At 41.5% G+C, this 21,820-nt stretch overlaps 1 protein-coding gene across 1 annotated transcript in view; it reads left to right on the plus strand.

Annotated features, from left to right (window-relative positions):
* The first annotated feature begins 18,974 nt into the window (after window positions 1-18,974).
* The window catches only part of mid2 (midline 2), a 134,994-nt gene continuing 132,148 nt past the window's right edge, over window positions 18,975-21,820 (plus strand). The window contains exon 1 of the mRNA XM_068714910.1: window positions 18,975-19,228. The gene's annotated coding sequence lies outside the window, so the exon portion shown is untranslated. The remainder of the gene's footprint in view (window positions 19,229-21,820) is intronic.

The following is a 21,820-nucleotide window of genomic DNA, read 5'->3' on the forward strand; positions in this document are numbered from 1 at the left end:
CAATTCAAGTTATTGTCATCATAAATATGTAATGTGTAATGCACATTAGTGTCATTAGTATCATTGTGCGTGTGTGTGTGTGTGTGTGTGTGTGTGTGTGTGTGTGTGTGTGTGTCTGAGTGTGAGAGAGAGGGACTGACAGTGTGCTCTCGACTTGCATTGTAAACATAAACATTACCTTATCAGGCCTGCCTTGTGTTTGTTCACGATTTTGTCATTTTTCATATCTGTTCCCAAATTGTTTGGGGTTGGGTAAGAGCGTGCCGTGTTCTTGTCCTCCAGACGAGTGTTTCACAAGCCCTGATAAATACCAGGACAATGTCATTACAGCCCTACAGACAGCTCCGGGAGGAATGCACTGCTGAGCCCCTGACCTCAGCCGCTGACCAACAAGTCTGCTGCATGCTGCCTACAGATGGCTGGTCATGCAAGAACAAAACAACAAGATAATTAGAATTTTTTTTTTTTGCACTCTGAGGCACGCTGCTGCAGTAAAAAATGTCACACCAACCATTATTGGTTAGCAGTGGGATCAATTAAGCAGAGAAAATGACTGACTATTGCTTTATTGAGTGTGTAATGATGTCCTCGGGCAGCGGGACTGCTGCATTTGGAAGGACGCGGCAGAGGACTGATTTGGGTAGAGACTGCCCTCTAGTGGTAATGTGTTAGAATAGTGACTGATGTAAGTGGAACCCCCTTCTGTGAGCATTATTAGTCTATAGGGCAAACACTTTATACTAAAGAAAAAATAGAGTGAAAGGTGGTTGACTGAGCTCATGTGGGAGGTACAGAATTACTGCTTTAACTATGTAAAAAGCTGTACATGATTACTATTTGTTTTCATTTGAATGTTATCTAAGAATTCAATCATTTTATTTGACTGAGAAACCTGTTTTTTGCATGGCAGTAAAAACTATTTGCAGGAAAATTAAATCTCAAATCAACAATCACAAAAGTATTTTTTAAAAGTACCTATAATGGTCCAACTGGGGCATTTGGGGAGTAAATAAAAGATTCTTGACAAAGAAGTTGGATGCAATCATGCCAGTTAAACTGCTGGAATGATGCCAATACTGGTTGCAACACAACACTCAACTGAAACCTACTGCCGGTGGCAGGACAGTCAGTAGTTTCTGAGATCGGAGGACACGTCACATTACTAGGACTCCAGTGACGTAAGTAACACAAGTGAGCCAGTTCATCGCACAGGTTGTAAATAAATCCCCAATTTAAACACAACTTATTTGATATTGAAACCGAAGTCAGTGCTCCTGCAAGGAAAAAACGGTGTTAGTGCAAAACTGTGAGAGGCCAATAGCTTAAAGTTTAATTTGAATAATAAACAGGTGTTCTCAAAAGACACAAAATAATTGAATTGCCTGAATTTTTTTATTTGGAATTCTCCCCCAAAACAACCCATCCACCTTGCTTTCATAGTGGAAATACTGCTGCTTTCCTATTTTTTTTTTTACAATTAAGTCTGTGAGTAGAGTTTTATTATTACACATATGAATGATGTGAAAAAAAGAGGTTAATCTGCACTGAATAAATTGGGTTGACCCAATCAGTGACATCACTGCAGGTGTTTTGACTTTGACAGCTGATGGAAAACACCTGCTTTGACATCACTTATTGAGGTTGTGGCCGGAGGTGCAAAACGTTTGAAGGTTACACACTATAGAGAACTGTGTAGCAGCATCATTTTCACAATGTGTGATTCTGTGTGGACTTCTCATTTAAATTTGAATTTTAGACTTGCTGGCAGCTGCAAACGTGTGTGATGCATATTGATCTTGGTTCTCTGGAAGCTTGTTTTTTGATTTTTTTGTTTGTTTGTCTCCAGAAACGCTGACGGCACCGAGCTAAATAATGTGGACTTGAACATGTGGACTTGAACATGTGGACATAAACATGTGGACTTGAACATGTGGACTTGAACATGTGGACTTGAACATGTGGACTTGACGTGAACTGACGCACTACCCCAGCTGTCTAAACTAGGTCGGTGAAACCAGGACAGTGAAAGCTCATTGCTTCAGTATCAGTGGCACATTCCTAAAATCTGTCCAAATAACACTGATAAGTTCAGTCAGGCCACAAGACTCATGACCACATTTTGTTCTCATGTGCAGTTCGCAGGTAAACAAGTGATCGGGGTCATGTATTCCTGATGTAATAATACTTATCTATTTATACAACTATATAATGATAATAATGAATGGCTGCAGCATAGTGTCATATAAAATCATTATCACTGTAATTGCATTTTCTTTTTTTCAACAACATGAGCACTTAAATGTGCAAAGTATTCTTACTGAAGCTCAACTAAAGCTTAATGAAGGCTAACATAGAAACAAAGACTGTAACCTATTAGGAGAGCTTGTTTTTCAGACTTTTAGAGTGCACTGAAAATTACCTATTGGGCTATTTACTGTAAGGCTTCATATTTGTTATGCTAAAGTCTTTTTACACTGCCGAGCCAAACGTCAGGATGTTGTTTCCTCTGCTTAAAGTTCTTACAGGAACCTCATTAAGCTCTGCCAGAGGGCTTGGTTCGAAAAGGACAACTTGAGTGCATATGGGTTGGCACCAATGTAGTACAGCTGAACTTACACCTCCAGTCTGCAGCGATGGGATAAAAGTTGTATTCAGTTCATATCCCAGTGCCCAGCAACTTCTGAGAAGTGGATTTATTGGTGGCTTGTTTATTGGTTTTGGAGTTTTTATAGGCTGCCGGTTATAAAGTCATCATCAGAGTGAATCGAATCCAAGTTTATATTTCTTCCTATAACTTTAGCTCAATCAGACGGATTCCTCAACAGTATATTCTTTGCTTTAATTTGTTTTGCATATGTTCACATTCATGCTGTAGGGACACTTTAAGGAATAGTAATATGGGCTTTTATACGGACTGTCACACAAAACACTTTCCAGGCATTAAAATGGCTGTTTTTCAGATGACAAAGCAAAGAATATGTTCTCATTTCCAACCAGTTTGGGGGGTTTCAGGGCACACAACTAGGGTCCTAGTTTAGATGATACAAAATACAAGCGCCTCGGGTGACGTGAAGGCCAGTCGGATTATACTGCGATTTGAAAAGAAATCAGTTCTTTTGCCTGCCAACTTCAGGCAAAAAAGAGACATACTCAGAGAATCCAGCCCCGTTGCATAACATGAATGGCCAAAGGCGGTATCAACAGCAGGTTATCAAGTCCAGCAGCAGATGAGCACTGCTGTGTGCAGTACAGGGATTGTAATTCTCACACGTTGCTGTTAGGCATACCTTCAACAAGGCTGTGTGAACCAATCACGTCTGTCTGTCACTGAAAGAAACGTTGATGGAGCTGTGTGTTGTGTGAACAGGTGGGAATATCTTGATGCCAGTGCTAACTGGGTCATTTGTCTTCAATGCTCTCACAGAGTTGAGATCTCAAAACCCCCAGACGATCTCCTGGACTGGATCATTCTCTCTCCTCAGCCACAAAGGGAGAACTGCAAAATAGAGATAAGAAGGTTTTCAAAAGATTTGTTTTTCCCTGTTGGAAATGTTCAACCTTGTTTTCTAACAAATTCAAAGAAATATATCTTTTTTAGCTAGAATTAAGATATTTTTGTTATCTGTGCACAATACAGGTATCTACATGCAAGACAATATTCCAAAACAAATGCACTTTGAAGTAAGGACGTTCTATAACTGCTGAATATATACAGTACATGTTTGTTCAAGTTTACTCTGCTGGACGTCAGAGAGGTGGCCCAGTCAATGGGTGAGGACAAAGTCTACCCTTTGTTCCGATGTACAGAACAGAGCATCCTCAAACATGTATAAACTGAACCTTGCTTTGTTTCTATTAATGTTATCTTATCACAGGCAATACTCTTTGGCAAACCATTGAAACAACATTAACGATCTCTGTCCACAAGTTTGGATTGTATAATAATAATAATAATAATAATAGTAAAGGCACATGGTCACACTGAGACAGAAATACCTGAGCTGGTTAAGTTGGGCACAGTTCACAGCTAATGAATACGAGTGTGTTTTAAGATGACTTGAAGAGCGGGTGAGAATCAAATGGTGGGCCGAAGAGAATTCTATAGTTTTGGGGCAGCGATAGTGAAGGCCTCGAACCCACAGCACTTAGTCCTGGATCTTGGGACGGACAGAAGTCTTTGGTCAGAAGATCTCAGTTCTCTGACAGCATGGTATGGAGACAGGAGCTCTGTAATGAAAGAGGGGGCAAACTCATTTAATAAAAGACTGGATGATACCAAAATACAACGAGTTGCAATAACCAGGGTAGGCGGGAGATATGAAGGCATGGGGCCAGAAATACAGAGAATGAATTTAAGTTGAGTCAGATTGATGCAAAGACATGCATGGGAAGTTATACAGAGTTAAACCTTCTGTTGCTGAGTCTGTAAATGGCATTCAGGTGGGTACAATAAGTTGACAATGATCCAAGTTCAGTGGATTTTTGCTTTGAATGAGTAACACCAATGTACTGCCGCTAGAGGGCAGTGTATGCAAACAGAAGATCCTTACACATTAATAAAATACACACACACACACACACACACACACACAGAGCTAGTGCTTCATGAGAGGCCATAGTCTGCCTACTTATTTGCATCTGTATGTGTGAACGCAGCGTTAAGCAGAGTGGGGCCCTTTTGTGTTGTTTGTAACACTTGCTGTTGTGGTTGTGTGTGTTGGTGTAGGGTGGTTCAGGGTGCTGGAGCTTGATTACGGCTATTATTTATTCAACTTTGAAAGTGTCTTGTTTTTCTACGACACTAAACAATTTGTGGCCATCATCATGCTCAGCCAACCTTGGCATTTTTGTTTACAACTTTTGGATATCTTGGTGCGCTGCAATGCAAATTAGAGCAATGTAGGTGCAGGGATTGTTGAAAATGTGACTGCACTGCATGATGAGAAAAGAAAAGGAAGAAACGGAAAAAATAATTCTGTGGTTTCCAAAGCACTCTGAAAAATAGAATTTATTTAATTAAATTCAACTTTCAAGTATTAGAACAAGTCAAACAGATGATTATGTATGCTTACCCAGCATTGATTTGATAGACGCTGTCACGCAGAGGAATCCAAACAAGAACAAAATGTTCTCAATATGATATAAATAGTTGATTAATATGTAAATGAACAGCTTTTAAAACTTACAGTTCAACAGTTCTGTGGCATAAACTTCCACATCAAAATGATTGCTGGGTGCTTCAATCAAACATGTATTGTTTCACAATGAGATAGCCAATGTTACATAAACATAACTAACATTACTTTTTCTTCATGTACATTTTGGGGTTCTGCAGATCAGTATATATATATAGCTACTCTCTTACACCATGGCTATCATAGTGCATCGTTTCTTCACCGCTGCTTTCTCCCATGTGCATTTGATCTTCTGCCCCAGGCTGTGATTGGCCAAGACATCGGGCCCAGACGGGCTTAAATCCTCCAATTGGCTGGTGTGATATGGCACATAATTCTAAGCTTCTCTCACCCTTCTGAGGATTAAATTTGCTGTCCAGTCATCCTTAAGAAGTGTGCCCCACTGCTTAGGCTTGGATTGTGGAAAAGTAAAGCACAACTCTTTACAGGCAATCTCTCATCACAGGAACTTACTGCGCCGAACCCAAGTGGTGAGCATTAGTTGGCTGTGAAGGAGATTCAGGCCATGAGTTAAACCAGGGAAGTAATTACCGCCAGGAAATGGAGGTTTCAACTCTCCTTCCTCCGACTGTCAGGCTCGGTCTCAGGCTCTCCAGTGCTCTCCTGTAACATCTCTCTCACTAGTCAACTTTAATTGCATGCTGTTACTCTTTTCCTTCTTTTTCTTTAACATATCTTCTGCTCGGTCTCGGTCTGTCTTCCTGTCTAAGGAAACCTGTAGTGACTCGGTGTCAGCATACCACTGTTGCCCATCAGTTTTAGTTTGCTTTCTATCAGAACCCAGGCTTTGCTTTGCTTTAGGGGGCGGCTGTGGATCAGGAGGTAGGAGCAGGTTGGCGGTTCTTTCCAGAAAGGTGCTGTATACGTCCATTTAACATTTATTCATCACATAGCTCCAATTTGCTCCAAACATCTATGACACTATTCTGTCACTCATAGAAATCCAGATGCTCCTCCTGAGAAGACATCATTGAGCTTAATTTATTTCTGCCCCCCCAAAAAGGCCGTAAGTGATTGAAGTCAAACATATAACTGCACATCCTTCGATGATGCTTTTTCACATTTAGATTTAGAAAAAAGCCTTTCAGTTCCTCTCAGTCACAGATGCTGGAGGAACCTTTGAGCTCAGGTTAAATATAGCCTTTGGACCAAATATGTGCCGGAGTTAAGTATTGAAACTGATTGATTGCTTTGAATAAAGCATGATCTCCCTAAATTCATAATCTAAATGCGTAAAGTATTTTGTATTCAGACCCCAGCACCAGTAAAATATGCTAAAACATGGTTATTGAGAAGCCTACAGAACCTGATCGCAATTCTGGCAAAAAATTAAATAGAAACTGGAAAATATTTAAGTGTTTGCATTTCTGATTCACTTGTCCCTGCAGCCAGTGTTTGAAGTGCTGCTACTTTGATTTATATGCTTGATGTCTCCTCTACATTTGTCTCCAGCGGATTTGAAGTTCAAACAGATTTGGGCTGACGTATTTAGATATTGCTTCCAACAATCTTTCAGTAAAAGCATTTTTTCATTACGGTCTTGCTATCTTCTGGAAAACATTAACAAATAGAAATTTAGGTTGCAGCCTCCATAATGATAATTGGTTATGTGCTCTACACAATAAGTTGATGTTTTTCTAATAGTTTCAGCCCTTGACCGATATTTTTATTTGGAAACTATGAAAGGTCCCGGAAATATTCTGAACATTGCAATAAAAGTGGGAAGATAAATGAAAACTAATCTTGTTGCTGATACTGAATTTATAATTCTGACTTAAAGTCAGACTTACACACTCCAAGCACTGCTCTTATTTCCCATTAAATATCATCCCTTCCAATTATCAAAGTTGTAATAATATGCATGACGTTATGGCTTTAGGCGTTTCTGAAAATGAAACCGGAGGTGTTGATTAATGTGAAAACGGTTTAACCGTATTCGCATCGACACGTGCACATAATCACTCAGCTGTGCCTCTGCTGCCAGGGTGATCGTGTTCACGAACGAAGCATGAAATGGAGCAAAAATGGTTTTATCAATCAATAGAGTATATGGATTATCTTTAATGGAGGCAAAACAGTCGCAGCTAAAAGCAGGCAATAAACGATCTGCCCCATTTAAAACACGTCTTATCTCGCACAGTTTAGAGAGTTCATTTCCAAACCACGGGTCAAGTTTTAGATCTGACATCTAATCTACTGTATTTTAGCGTCTGCTGCTCACCCATGCATCCACACACACACACACACACACACACACACACACACACACACACACACACACACACACACACACACACACACACACACACACAAAACATTCACATTCAAAGCATCCTCTGAAACACAGTTGTGGACATAAATTATGTATATGCTTGTATTATGTTTCTTGAATTGGATGTAACAATAGCAGAAATTAGTCATGCTGTTTTGTGTGTTCACAAAAAAACACCCACTCACAGACAATATCTGTGATGAGTTGCGGAATTAAAACTTGGTCACCAGAGTCGAGGACAAATCCGATACCAGCCATTTATGTATGACAGCCTTTAAACAGGAAACGTCAGGAGCACTCTCCCTGATTGAACAACATTAGTGCTTGAGAGGAGGCTCCTGCTGCTCACTGTCCTCCATGTGGATTAGCATTCAGCATTGATTGGCCTTGTCAGGCTTTTAAGGTCCACCTCCTATGGTTGATTACAGCCTGGCCCTCAGTAGAGCATTAGAACAATGTTTATTTTCATCTTTCCAATTTCTTTTGTTTTCTGCATGAGCGATGAGGGAGATGTGGGTCAATAATGGATTTAAAAACAATGTGGACGGGGGGAAATCTGCCGTGTTGTGACAGTTTTAAGTGACTGACTGAAGCTGCTGATGAATGCTTTCTGTTTGCTCCTGAGCCCAGTTGTAGCACTCAGCATTTGTTTGTCCAGTCAGAGAGGATGCGTGTCCTCAGTGGCAGGTTGAAGGCGGACACGCCACAAATTCCATGTCCGCGGCAGCACAGTCGAAACCAAGTTCACTCTCACTTTTTAGGTCATTAAGATGGTGACACCTCTACATTTAAGAGTAATTAAGTCGGGAAGTATTTGGTGCCCACATGACTAAGCCCCTCACAGTGGAAGTACTAATCCAGGGTTAGCAGCTATATGTCTACTTGGCCACATTCTCTGACATGATAATACTTGAGCAATTAAAACAAGGCTGTTTCCATTCTTACAAAAAGATTTTGCCTCTAGAATTAAATGAAACCTTCCACACTGTGCAGCAGAGTTGTATCTTGCGTGACAGGATAAAAAAAAAACGCTGCAGAACACAGCGCCGCAGGTACCGGGTTCTGTCACTCACTGTTAATTAAATCCCATCAGCTGTTCCATGGAGAGGTCCTTATCTTTCTTGGACAAACACCATTAGACCAAGCACACAAGCACCAGAAGGTGGCCTGAAGTCCATCCACTTGCACAGTTGCACTACATTTTCAAATGGAGACTTTACAGTCAAATGATTTCATTGTGTTATTTGTATATATTTATTTATTTTTACTCACATGCTTTGTTGTGCCTAATGAATTCTCAGGTCATTGAAAAGGAATCAGCCTTCCTGCCGCTGTTTTGAGACAATGCTTTGTATAGTTTCCCTGCATTTTTAACGATACTGAGAGAAAATTAATGGAAATTGGCTCACTCTGTGTGTGTGTGTGTGTGTGTGTGTGTGTGTGTGTGTGTGTGTGTGTGTGTGTGTGTGTGTGTGTGTGTGTGTGTGTGTGTGTGTGTGCGTGCGTGCGTGCGTGCGTGTGTGTGTGTTGCAGGCAGTTCATGTGGAGGTATACTGTAGGTCTCCCTTGAGTCTGATTGCCAAAATGATTGGCTTCTCTAATCAAATCCTGCCTCAGATAATTTGCTTCAATTTGTAATTGAGTAAGTGAATTTGGAGAAGAAATATTGTGATAGGCCGTCTTAACATGCTCTCTGGGGTAATACAGTTTCCAGTGTGGCAATTTGTTTAAGTGTCCCAAGTCCAGCGTGCTTCTTTAATCAACACCTGTGATCAAAATATTTATGTGTGAGATTACTTCAAGATTCAAGAGCGTCGTTTTCAGTCGCAGTCATGCGAGTATGATGTGCATCCCGAAAAGTGTCAGAAAGAAATTACACACTTCTCTGGGATGAGGTTTGAATTTAAATGCACTGAATGCATTATGTAGTATTTTTCAGTATACGGTACTTTAATTTTCTTGTGAGTTAAAACAGGGACAACTGACAATTGTATCCTAATGACTATCAATAACAACCCTGTCTTTGTACTAAGTAGTATAGATCATTTTGTGATTTCCATTTACAGGTCCTTAGAGGAACCAAAAACCTTTTGAAAGACAGAGCACAAAATGCCGAGTCGTGAAAACATCTTCACCTCTCACCTCTCTCCGTGTGTGGCTCAACTCCTAGCACGCTAACTTTAGTAAGAAAGCACTGGTGTGCATTTTTCCATGAGCTACTTTGAGAGGGTCTGTAAGGGGTTAGAGATCAAAAGTCAAGACAACTGTGACAGATTCCCAGCTGAGTCTGACTGCTGGGTTAGTTCGACTGTGGAGCAAAATAAAATGCCTCTTCTTAGAAATAGAGGACGATATTGCACAGTTGAGGCGGTGAACGATTAGTGCATACGACTGTGTGTTCGAGTGCATGGTTAGGTTTAACGGATATGGGCTTGTGTGTGTACATATGGAGGAAGCGAAGTGCCGCTGGGTCACCCAGTGCGACAGAGAACGTATTTGAGGTCTTTGCCTTTGATGTCTGTCCAACAACACAGCATGATCTCCTTCTGCGCCCTGCTGGGTTGCCGTTGGTGTGGTGACAAACAACGTTCGTGTGCAGCCCTCTCGTTTCCCATCGCATTCAAACCGAGGCTCGCTACGAATTTCTGCTCTGTTTTTGGTTTCATTGTGTCCGCCGGAACACGTGAGGAATGCTCATTGAAGTCGCACGTCATTTACTGTACATTGATGAGAAACCTAAGATGAACATCTTTCTAAATTATTCTTCTTTTAAGCCCAGCGATCTTTCATTAAAAAAAAATCAATTAAAGGTATTCATGGATGAAATGCTGCAGAGGAATATCATTAAAACCATTTCCATCATATCTGTGTGCATGATTGTGGATTCTGTAATCTGCTCATGTGTGTTACAGCATGTCTATACTCATAACTCTCATGATATGCAACTTTTCCCCTCTCTCTGAGATATGTCCTATAGATGTGTCCTAAATCTGTGGCCAGCTGAATGCAGGTAGTCCCTCCAGTAGGACTGACAGATCAGGAGATTGTTTGGGGAACCATGACGAGTGGTCGTGACCCTCAGGTTTGGGCAGTGACAGCTGGTCTCCCTCCTCATTTAGAGCCTATCGGTTCACAAATTGGGAATTGTGTGAACAAAGAAGGGGGACAGTCCGGGGCAGAAGAGGCAAGACTTGAGGGAGTTTGAGTTAATGTGCTGTCATTTTGTACCTGCCTCACTGGCGTCTCACAACCTAACCACTTAAAAACGGGGCTCTTTTCCAGCTCTGAGCCCAGACATCCTGCTGCAGCAGTGACTGTTTCAGTGAACATACACGCTGCACAAGCCCCTTATCGCTAGCGGCATCTGGATGTATTGATAGGCTATAAGCTCCGTGTTTCCCTGGAAATAAGTGTGCAACAATTGAGTAGATTTTGCCATTTCCTCTGCCCTCACTCTATCGGCTTGTTGTCATGATGCACAAAAGCACAAATGACACATTGGCCAGTGTTTTCTCTCCACTGATAACGTACGATGCCTGCAGAGCTGCCATGCACTGCATAAAAGCATGCAGCTGTATTGTATTGTTAGCTTTTTCTCAGAGAAATGTAAGGTTTTTGGAAAGGAGACCAGAGGGCAAAATCAAAGAGACACACACAGCAGATGTCAAAGTTGATCATGTATCATGCAGCACAATTCTGCTACACACGCTTTGATTTTCAGATTAGGTTGTAGAAAGTGGCCATCTGGAATGCAAACACAATTTGAAGTCAGAATTTTGGAGTCGCGTGTGGAATTTTTCTTTGCTTTTTACCGCTCATTTCTGACATTCCTTTTTTTCCTGTAATTTAAAGACAGAATAACTTGTTTACACAAGCACCATCCTCATTTCACAAATTAGCAAATTTCTCATTTTCCTTTCGCATGTAGAGCGCAGGTTTTCATATAGGTCCACTATTGTTTTTCTGCGGCAAAATAGCAAAAGCCCTTATTCAGTTGTTGAAATTATTCATGTGATTCAATTATTTGCAGAAGAGAACGTTCTGGAGGTTTATTTCACGAGAAAATATGTTTTAGTCGGCCTTCATGTTGAAAGTTAGCATTAAAAGTTGAATTCCGTACACCTGTTAACGGAGTGATAGGAAATGAACAGAGTTTGGAGTCACTGGAGCTTGTCACAGTCTCGGTGTCAGTAATAATGGAAACTGTGTAACAGTCTGCTGATTTACAGCATGCTCTATCAACAGGATGGCATATGTTTTATTATCAGTTTATATAATGAATACAACAGTTGTGTACAGAATAGAAGCCGCAGAGACGCTAACCTGAAATGACCTTTACCTAATCATGAATATCACCTTCTTCCCATCAGCTGGTCTTATCTGTGTTCAATTCATTCCCTCTATCTCTCTGTCTCTCTCACTTTGTGCTCCACTGCAGAGTCTCCTGCCTGTCACAACGTCCCGGTGTTTTCACCCCTATCTGATTCCATCACACTGAGAGCCAAAGCCTTTAAACCCATTAAATCCTTCCCAATTCAATTTCAGGATGGCGACACTGCCTCGTGGGTCGCTGCCATCCAGGACTCTTGTCGTAGACAGGGCCCCAAGATAATCACAGACCCTTCAAGGTTTCCTAATCTGGCGATGCTTCCTGGGCAGGCAGGAGCAGATGCTCAGATATTCTGTGCAACTCTGCTGTGACATGAGACCACCCCTCAGGCCTCAGCAGCTGGGAGAAGTTTTATCCTGCCATCAGGTGGACATTTAATTAGCTTGAGAATTAAATGGAGCAGGTTAGCCTATACCTACTGCTACATCCAGCTGTCTTTCATTCTTCAGATATAAACAAAAAACTCACTGCTTACTTTTGGAGCTTGGTACAGAGAGGTTTGACTCCCTGCAATACCTAAATAAACCGTACTGTAACCTACTCAAGGATGAATGTGTGTCAATGACAGAAAAGATACGACATAACATAAAGGAGATTTGGACGTACCCGTGCAAAGAGTAAACAATCATAATCAAATACTTACATCAATTCTCACAAAAATATTTAAACAAAATGAGCAAACACTATTTTAGAGGTTTGAACTGATACAGGAAAATGAGAAATTCATTATAAACAGAGTGCACATCTAGCCTTCTCTGTCCTGTATACCTTGAAATACATCCATCATCTTCACAATGTTTTATTCAGAAAAACACTGTCATGGCTAGTTTTTTTAACAGACAAAAGCTGTCAAATCTATTAATCAAGGACACATATTTTAAAATGTGTTACTACGAGACTTTACATTAGGCTGAAATGCAATCTTTCCCTTGCTAAAGAATCAAAAAATCAATTTAGTTAATTATTTAACAGTTTTGTTTGCTTTCAAGTTCAGAGAACTAAATGCCAAATCTTTCCTGAACCACAAGCTAGTGGGTCGATTTCTTTCCCCAGCTTGTTCCATCCACACGCACACTTACATGCACTTACTCTCTTTCTCGTTTTTGTCATCTTCGGGATGTTTTTACCCCTGAGCTATGCTAACTATGCCAAGCTGTTTACAGTTTGAGAGCTCGATGCCACCTGCTGAGCACGACCTTTATCCATCTCACTTCATATCTCTCTAAATTGTCACATCCAAGTTCCTGTTTGTGTCTTATCGGCTATGAATCAGTTTAGTGGAATAGTGTTAGATGTCTATTGCAAGAATCCTCGCTAATCCGATTCGCAATCTGTTACTTAACAATCCACTGTTCTACCGATTTTGCGATAAAGAATTCCCTCCGGTAATGTAGGCGATAAGTCAGTGACACCAAATCTGACCCAAATCTGCAACAATTACAGAAATATTATTTTTAAACACAACTCGTGTACCTTGGTGGCACAGGGAGGCAATTTCAGATGAAAAAACTCTCTGATATACTTCAAAGTAGAGCAAGGTCAGTTTCACATTAAATGTGCAATAAACATTACATTTGATTGATGTATAGTTTACTTTGGATGTGAAACTAATACATTCTGCCATCTTTCATATCAGAGGTTAAAGTTAAAGCTAGCATACCTTGCATAACATATGATCCTTTCACATTTTTTAAAATCAAAGCAGTACAAATGCCAAGCACAGATACGAACTGCAGTTGTTTTTTTTTAAATGATAAAATTCTCTGAGGACCTTCAATCACAATTTCTTTCATGGCCATGGCTTTTTCAGCACTTTTTCTAAGCATGATTAGCATGTGTATTGTATGAACCGTAACCCTTTTTTTTTATCAAACTAGTAAAAAAGTGAAAACATATTCAAAGCTATTCAAAGTGCTGGAAGGTTTGCAAAACATGATCAGAGTGTACAATTGTAGACATTTGTTACTCTGGAACTTTTCAAAAAGCACTGTGAACTGAAAAGAACTTTGTGTCAAGGTGTGAATAGTGCATTTAATGGATTATTCACAGATTTCATCAGCAAGTTACGGATGACTCCTGATCACCCGAGGTGTTGTCCAACTTTTCCTGCTGCTTTGGCTGACCTGCAAACTTTCCCTGACAAAACAGTCCCTGCAGTGCAGCAGACATAGACGTCTTATACTCAGGCATTCATGAGCAGGTGAGATTGCGGTGTTTTATTTGTGGCTGGCTCAGTGGCTGAGGGAACTGGCTGGACAGTGAGCTGAAACACAGTAGCCGGCAGCTACTTACATCAACACTGATCCTCAAAAAACCCAGACAGACAAACACAGTAAAATCCGGTAGAATTGTTGAATAAAGTAATGTTTTTAAAACTTCAAACGCTCAAACATGCATTTGGAGAGAAAAGGTTGAGCCAACTTCAGTCCGTCCAATAGCTTTTAGTCAAAAAGCTTAGAACAGACTGACTATATGTCCACAGAACATCATGGAACAAAGAACTTTTTATTATTTATTTTGAAATTCAAGTAGGTTTTTTTTTTATTGTTTTTTTTTTTACTTACTCATACTCCAACAACTTCAAAATGGGTCATTCTCAGTATGGGAAACTTCATTCTACTTAATTAAGTATCCCATGTCCCATCTGCACCCAGCTTCATCAATTATTACTTTCCCCCAGCCTCAGTTGTCCCTCTCTCGATTAAATATTCATAAGCCTTGTAATGATTAACAATATGTTTGGGCTAATCTCTATGCAGATTAATGGAGCGTTGTAACAGATAACGCAATTTGCACACAATACTAAATGCTCTTTATCGACCTCCAAGGGTTCAATGTTAGTGAGGGTTCATGTTTTATTTGGAAGGACTAGCTTTCCATTGTTAGTGTAAAACTACAACGATACCAAGGCCCAGATTTACAAACACATCAGTATTTCTGCTCACTGACAACTTCTCTTAATTTTGATATTTATCTTCTCTCCTCCATTGTTTGTACCCATGAGCTCTAATAAATGTCTAAAAACAAATAGAAAAGCGGATTATTTAAACATATATTTAATCTTGCATCACATCCATATTTTCTTGCTCTCTCTCATCTCCGCTCGTTGCTACGTGCCTTTGCACCACCAACTGTCGATCAGCAAAAAATAGCTGACAGGAAATTCTCATGCTCTGGAACATGCCTATGCATGATACAAACATGTCACGCAATCATCCACAAATGGCTGACCCACTCATGAATGCACTGCTCCACAGCGCTACTAGTGGTCAAACACGCCACACGGTACCTTTAAAGCCTCTTCTGCGTGTAACATTTTTAGTTAGACGGTCATTAAAGGGCTACGTCAAATGTTTTCTCCACCTACCTCCACTCCAGCAATGTAAAGAAGGACAAGGACATCTCATTACTGTTGAGCTGTTTGAAAGGATGAATACACTTCTTTGACAGTCTTTCATCTGTAGAAAAATGTGGCATTGAAAGATGCTGGCTTGCTGGGTTCACAGGGAAAGAGAGAAGAGTGATATTGTAAGTCAGAGTGACTTCAGAAATTTAAATCATTTATTCTAGAGAGTGCACTTCTACAGTACCCTGCTTTGTATGCATAAATGCATGGATTGCTTGGAAATTTGAGACAGTGAGAAGGGGCCCTCATCAGGTCAGGGGTGGTTTTCTGCATCTGTCATCGTGTCCTGACATGACCTTGACGGAGATGAAACCTCCCTCGCTAGCGATGACATGTCCTCGAGGGAGCTACCAGTTTGCAGTCTTCGCACGCCAGCGCAAAGATTCACCTGCCACCTTTGATATTCGGTCCCGTGGACAGGCTGAACCCTTTGGGATCCAGTTTATCAACTTCCTGCATAAACATAAATGCAAGGTGGGAAGGAGCCACAGCACCCCGATGCCTTCATCGTCTGCCTTGCCAATTGGTCCCATTTCAAAGACCGTATGCAAATATTCATTAATGCTCTCCAGGCATGCTGAGGAAGATTGCTGGGTTCCCTTTGGTCCCTTTTCAATGCTGTGTCCCAGTGAGCATTCCACCACCGGGGGCTTCCTTTGTGTACCATATTTGCTTCTCGGGTGTGCTTTAACAGGCCAAATGGAGATTGATCTTTGAATGGGCCAAATTGAAAAGGCATGTTGAGAAACAATGTGATGCGTGCTGAACACGGCACAGTCTCTGTATAACAAAATCCAATCAATAATGGTCTGTGTTACGGAAATGGTAACTGGCAGTTTGTGTGGGAGCGATAGAGACAGACAGAGAGACAAAGACCATCTGTCAGTTCCTGCTCCAGCATTAAGTTGTCCTTCTTGTCGCCACTGAATGAGCACCTTGTCACAGAGGAACTAATTAAGATGCCAACTCGTGCAACTGTACAGCTCTGCTGCTATTTGACATCTGTCCCATTTGCATCTGAGAGCCGTTTGAAGGCGGTAATTCAGCAGACAAATCCTTGATTCTCAGCAGCACACCCACGTTAGCTCACCTACGGGCTTGGAAAAGACAGTTCCTCTCATCTTCGTCTTCATGACGATAACCTCGTTTCCAAAGCGCTTCTGCGAAAAGTGTGACAGAAAAATTTAAGATGCACGCACTTTCCAGCCTCCTTCTTTTTAACTTCACTTGGCACTGTAACGTTGATCTGCCTGATCAGTGCTGCCTGAAAAAAAGAATCACTTTATCCCCATTGCAAACCGTGTTGTTATGAAAGGAAACGCTAAATATTACTTGTCTGGAGTCCAGCATCCTTTCCAGGCCTGCCACCTTCAACATTTCTTGGACCTGACAATTATTATCCGATTACACCACAGGTCCAAGGTTTCCATCGCAGTAGCTGAAGTTGTTTCCATTGTGCATGCAGAGCAGGCAGACGGCAGTAATGATGTGACATTCCCCTGCCTGCATACGCACAGCAGGCTAATGAGTGCACAAGCAATGTTGTTTCCATTCGCCCACCTTCAAAAAGACCACAAGTAGCTGAAGAGGTGGATTTAGCCTCGAAGGTCTCATGTTGTTGACAAAAAAGAGGAGTATTCATTCAACAGTTTTATAGCAAAGTTGATGTGTTTAGGCTTCTTTGCAAATTAGTGGGAGAAAAGCATGTTCACTCACCTCAGCGCAAATGCGGTGCAGATTAATGTTTGTGTTTTCATAGATGTATACATACATATATTTGAGACATTACTAATACATGCTCTTAATTTTGGATATTTCATATCAGAATGGTCAGAATATCCTCTGGTTAAACGCAGGCCACGACTAAAGCCTGGAACATCCTTCAGCGTCTGTGAACTGGCATGGGAGTTGCACGGATGATTTTTCATTTGGCGTTTGCACAATTGTAGCTTCTGTTCCCTAGGGTTAGGGGTTAGGGTTAGGGGTTAGGGGTTCGGGTGGGTTAGGGGTCAGGTTTGGGTGGAAACGCATGTCTAAGTAAACATGGTTAGTTCCAGGGTTAGGGTTAGGGGTTAGGGGTTAGGGTGGGTTAGGGGTTAGGTTTGGGTGGAAACGCATGTCTAAGTAAACATGGTTAGGGTTAGGGTTAGGGGTTAGGGTTAGGGTTAGGGATTAGGTTTGGGAGGAAACGTGGCCTCCTGGTGGAGGTCACGGGGGGCACGGGCACAAGGGGAATTCTTTTTTTTTTTTTTCCCTAACCCTAACCCTAACCCAGAGAGTTAGGGTTAGGTTTGTTTAACCTTTTTTTTTTTCTTCTTTTTTTTTTTTAACCCTAACCCACCCTAACCCCTAGCCCACCTGATATATTAAGAGAATGTTGCATTATGGGTTGTTTGTAGCTTTAACTTAGCTAGATTTGCAAGTTTCTCTCCATTCGTATACTCTGCTCTGCAGTGTGCAGAGTTAGTCAGCCCCAGATATGTCTAATAATCCAAACTAGAGTTTCTGCTGGCTCATGTTTTACTGTTACAGAGGGGAAAAGGTGGAGAGGAGGGAATAGCATCTCACAATATTTTACCTGCAGAAATGGGCCAGCAGAGTTTGTAAGAGATCTTTGGTATGGTCCAGCATCTGTTGTTTTTCACACATTGTAGGTGTGTAAAAAACTGTCTGTTAATTACATTATGAAGGCTGGTGCTTTTATTTTGAAGGTATGAGAAGAAGAAAAAAGACAGACGGTAAAAGGGAAGGTGGGTGACTTCCAAAGCCTTTTTGTTTGTTTACAAGGCCACAAGGTTTGTCAAAATGTCCTTTCCTGGTTGTGTGCCGTTACGATGTTGGACATTTTATGTAGTTTTGCAAAATTGGGTGAGGGTGTAAGCTACTATGTTGGTTCAATGTAGCCTTTAGTCATTCCAGTCATGTTAACAAGCAAAAGCATTTCTTGGCTGTACATGTAGTTTGAAGAAATGCTGTGAAATGACTAAGTGTGTATTGCATGAGCTACAGCAGCTTATATGGGGCGAAGAATGCTTGAATTGGATTGTTGGAGCTACATTGTATGATTTTGTTGAACTAGTTGAGTTTGTATGAACTGTGTTATGTTTTAAGTTGATTGAAGTTTAAATGTTCATGTCTAGTAAGCAACAATCAAAGGTAAAGTTTTGGGGAAAACATCCTTGTTATTTATCAAGAGTAACTAAAGTGTGCTTGTTTTGCTAGTGATTTGTTTTTACATTAGACTACTGTTGTTGTTTTTTTTAGATATTAAACATCAGAGAGAGAGAATAAATTGTCACCAACTTTAAAATTATTTTAATAATGATAATAATAATAAAGACTAATTGTCTCAAATGTTGGAGCCAATACAGTTTAATCACAAATGTCTTAATAATGACTTTATAGGCAGATGGGACAGGTGCATTTCTACAAAGAGACCTAGCCTTCACTGCATCTTAAGGTAAACATGACAGCGACACCGTGAGGCCACGGGCACGGGGGGGGAGTGTGGGTGCGCACAGCTCGGGTTTGTTGCACGGGCACGGGAGCAGCGGTGTAACCGATCACAGCTGCTGCCGTGGGGGAACTCGAGCTATTCCCGTCCCCCTTGGGTTGGTCACGTGTCCTCGGGGAGCGTTTAGTTTGGGCACCACGTCGGAAGAGAGGGAGAGAGAGAGAAGTAGCGCGCCCGTTGCGCACAGCCGAGTTGGACAGCAACATCTTTAACAAGCGTTAATCCGGCGGCGAATCAACCAGATCGGTTTTGTTTTTGGGGCGTTGTCATAAAACACTCCTCAGTGGTGTGTGAGATACACAGATCCGTCAGGCACCGACGCAGCGCGTGTGATCCCCTCAGTCACTGACTAAAACTTCTGCGCTTACCAACTGTGGTTTCCACTGCGAGCGTCACATTGTTGCCAGCAACTGCTACAAGTCAACGAGCGGAGCTGTCACGGCGAACCGAGGTAGGCTGCGCTTCTTTCCTGTGGGGTTAGAGGGACCAGGCAGAGTAATAACGCGCGCACTGAGTACAAACACTGTTAGCATGTGTGCACGGTGCGAGGATGTTGGATGGATACCGGGTTGCAATGTGATGATCGACCGTTATCAGCTGCGCACGAGTGAATGAAAAGCTTGTTTTCCACTTGCACGGACACATGCAAGATGAGAAGAATGAGCGCGTGACTATTCTAGTGATATTGTAAACGCCACGAGAGAGCAAAGGTGCCTTCGCAACTCTCTCGTATGTGGTGCGTCAGCATTACATCATGGACTTAATATTTATGCATTTAAATTTGGATTTCATTGGGCCTACTGAGCCACGAGGTGAACTGTTAAGAGTGCTGAAACTACACTTAGTGTGACTGACAGTTTCTCTTTGGGCTCTGGATGATGTTGCTATTATAAGGTCGTTTCGCTGAGTGAGATCTTTTTATGGCACGTTAGGCTGCACTAAATAATTTTGAGGTTTACTGAATGTATTTCCTGGAACCATCATTTCTGTCACAGTGAAGTAGTGCTATAGGATCACAGAGACTGACCTGAGCTGACCAACCACGCCCCTGATGAGTGACAGTCTGACATACATAGATACAGGATAAGCATTTGACTAGAAAGTACATTTTTAGTCCTCATAGACAATTGGTGTGTTCAGTTTTATGAATGCATGCAGTTTTTTTTATTCTGTGTATGAAAAAACAAGTCGTATAATAAAGTGAAGCACATCACCATGAACTCACTAACGAATATAATGGGATGCCACACAGTTCCCATCGGCATGTTGCCTCATTTTGTGGCTCTGACAGTGTGTCAGAGTGGTTATTGTGGAGACAGTGCTGCAGGTGACAGTGGAGGCACTGTGGCTTCAGAAAAGCGGAGTGTAAAATGTCACTTCCACATCAATAATGCAGCACGCCAAAACAATGGGGAGCAAGGCGGTGGGGTCCAGTGTTGGCCCCTGCTTGTCCCCGTCTCTCAATGTGCACTTTGAAACTATTAAATAAGTAATTATTTGTTAAAATAGATCATAGTAATGACTTAAAAAATCCTGATACAGCCCCTATCAAGCCCCCACATGTGAGGCCATGTTAAATGCATTGAGATAGCTGTTATACTTTTAAAAAAAAAAACTGGGGGTTCACATCTTATATAGAGAATGATTTATTTCCACTCACTGTCTGTCCCTCACTCTCTTGTTAAGGCATGATCACTGTGGTTAATGAGACAGGTCTCAGCGCATGGGGCCAAAGCCTATCGGAGACAGCGTCACTAGTTGAGTGAATACAGTTGACACCCTCATTCATCATGCATCTACAGGGTGCTGCCTGGCTGCTCTCGCAGTCTATCCGAGCCTGTCCCTCTCTGTCTCTGTCTCTCTCACCACCCAGTTGCACTGTTAGATGATAATTATTAAGGCATTATAATGACAAGCAGTGCTTTTTTTTCGAAGGGAAAAAACGGCGTCCGCTACGTGCTGGGATGATTATAGCCGTGACAGAGGGTTGCCATTCTGTGATGATGATTGTGCAGCAGCAACGATATCCAAGAATAGATGTGTACACCTACTGCACAGCGGTGTTACCTGGCGGACTCGCTGCTGCTTGAAGCGTAGTTACGCCTCTGAATTCCCTACTTCTGCAAACCAAAATGATTTTAAGAAGGAAGTGCGGACTTCACTTTGAAGCAATATCAAGAGTGGTAAATGTGCTTTTTTTCACATATTTATAACTGTCAAAAAATGCCATAGCAAAGCAACCATGCAATATTAAAATGTTAGAGATGTAACTTAACGTGCATAATTAGTGCTCTCTGGATTTAAAATGAGTTAGCTTGTTCAAAATATTACAGTATCGCAGCCCTCCTTTGAGATTTGCTCTGTGAAACGCTGATGAGATAGAGAGATTCTAACGTTGTAGAGATCGTTTACTCTCTTATTGAAAACAGGAAGTGTCTTAATCCCAGTTTTGTTCTGACTGCCTGTCACTACAGTTAATCTTTAAAAGATATTGGTCACGTTCTTTGTTTTCTTAGGGATGTTCTCTGTACATTTTAATCCCTTTTATCCTCACAGATCACTTTGCCAGAAAGGACACCCGTCACAGGGATGTTTTTTTTTTTTATTCTGGGCTGTCTGCCAACGGCTGAAGCCAGTTTGGTTCTGAATGAGGCATTTCTCTAAGAGGCAGCCTCTTGGCCATGCTTTCACAGGGAGCCTCTTGAAACAGCAGGGGTCTCGGCATGCGGCTTCAGCTTTGCTTAAGCTGGTAGAAGGATGAAACTCCAGCTTCCTGTGAAATGAGAATGTTGTGGACTGATTGTTTTTGTTTTTTATGATTTACTTAAATAGGTGCAACAACGGTGCACATGCGATGTATCGGCAGATATTGGCAACTCCAAAAAGATGACATTTGAAATTATTACGGGTCAAAAGTCATCGTTCTTCACACCGAAATCTTAGTGGTCACCCTGTCAACATGCACAGGTGTGAAACCCCAGTTTGCTTCCCCCAAAAACTCTGTGGTTGCATCTCTGTTACAGCAAATGTTCTTACTTTTGAA

Source organism: Cebidichthys violaceus, unplaced genomic scaffold (assembly GCF_023349555.1).
Source record: "Cebidichthys violaceus isolate CVI_PGR_0920_01 unplaced genomic scaffold, fCebVio1.0.p SCAF_2, whole genome shotgun sequence".
NCBI classification, from domain to species: Eukaryota; Metazoa; Chordata; class Actinopteri; order Perciformes; family Stichaeidae; genus Cebidichthys; species Cebidichthys violaceus.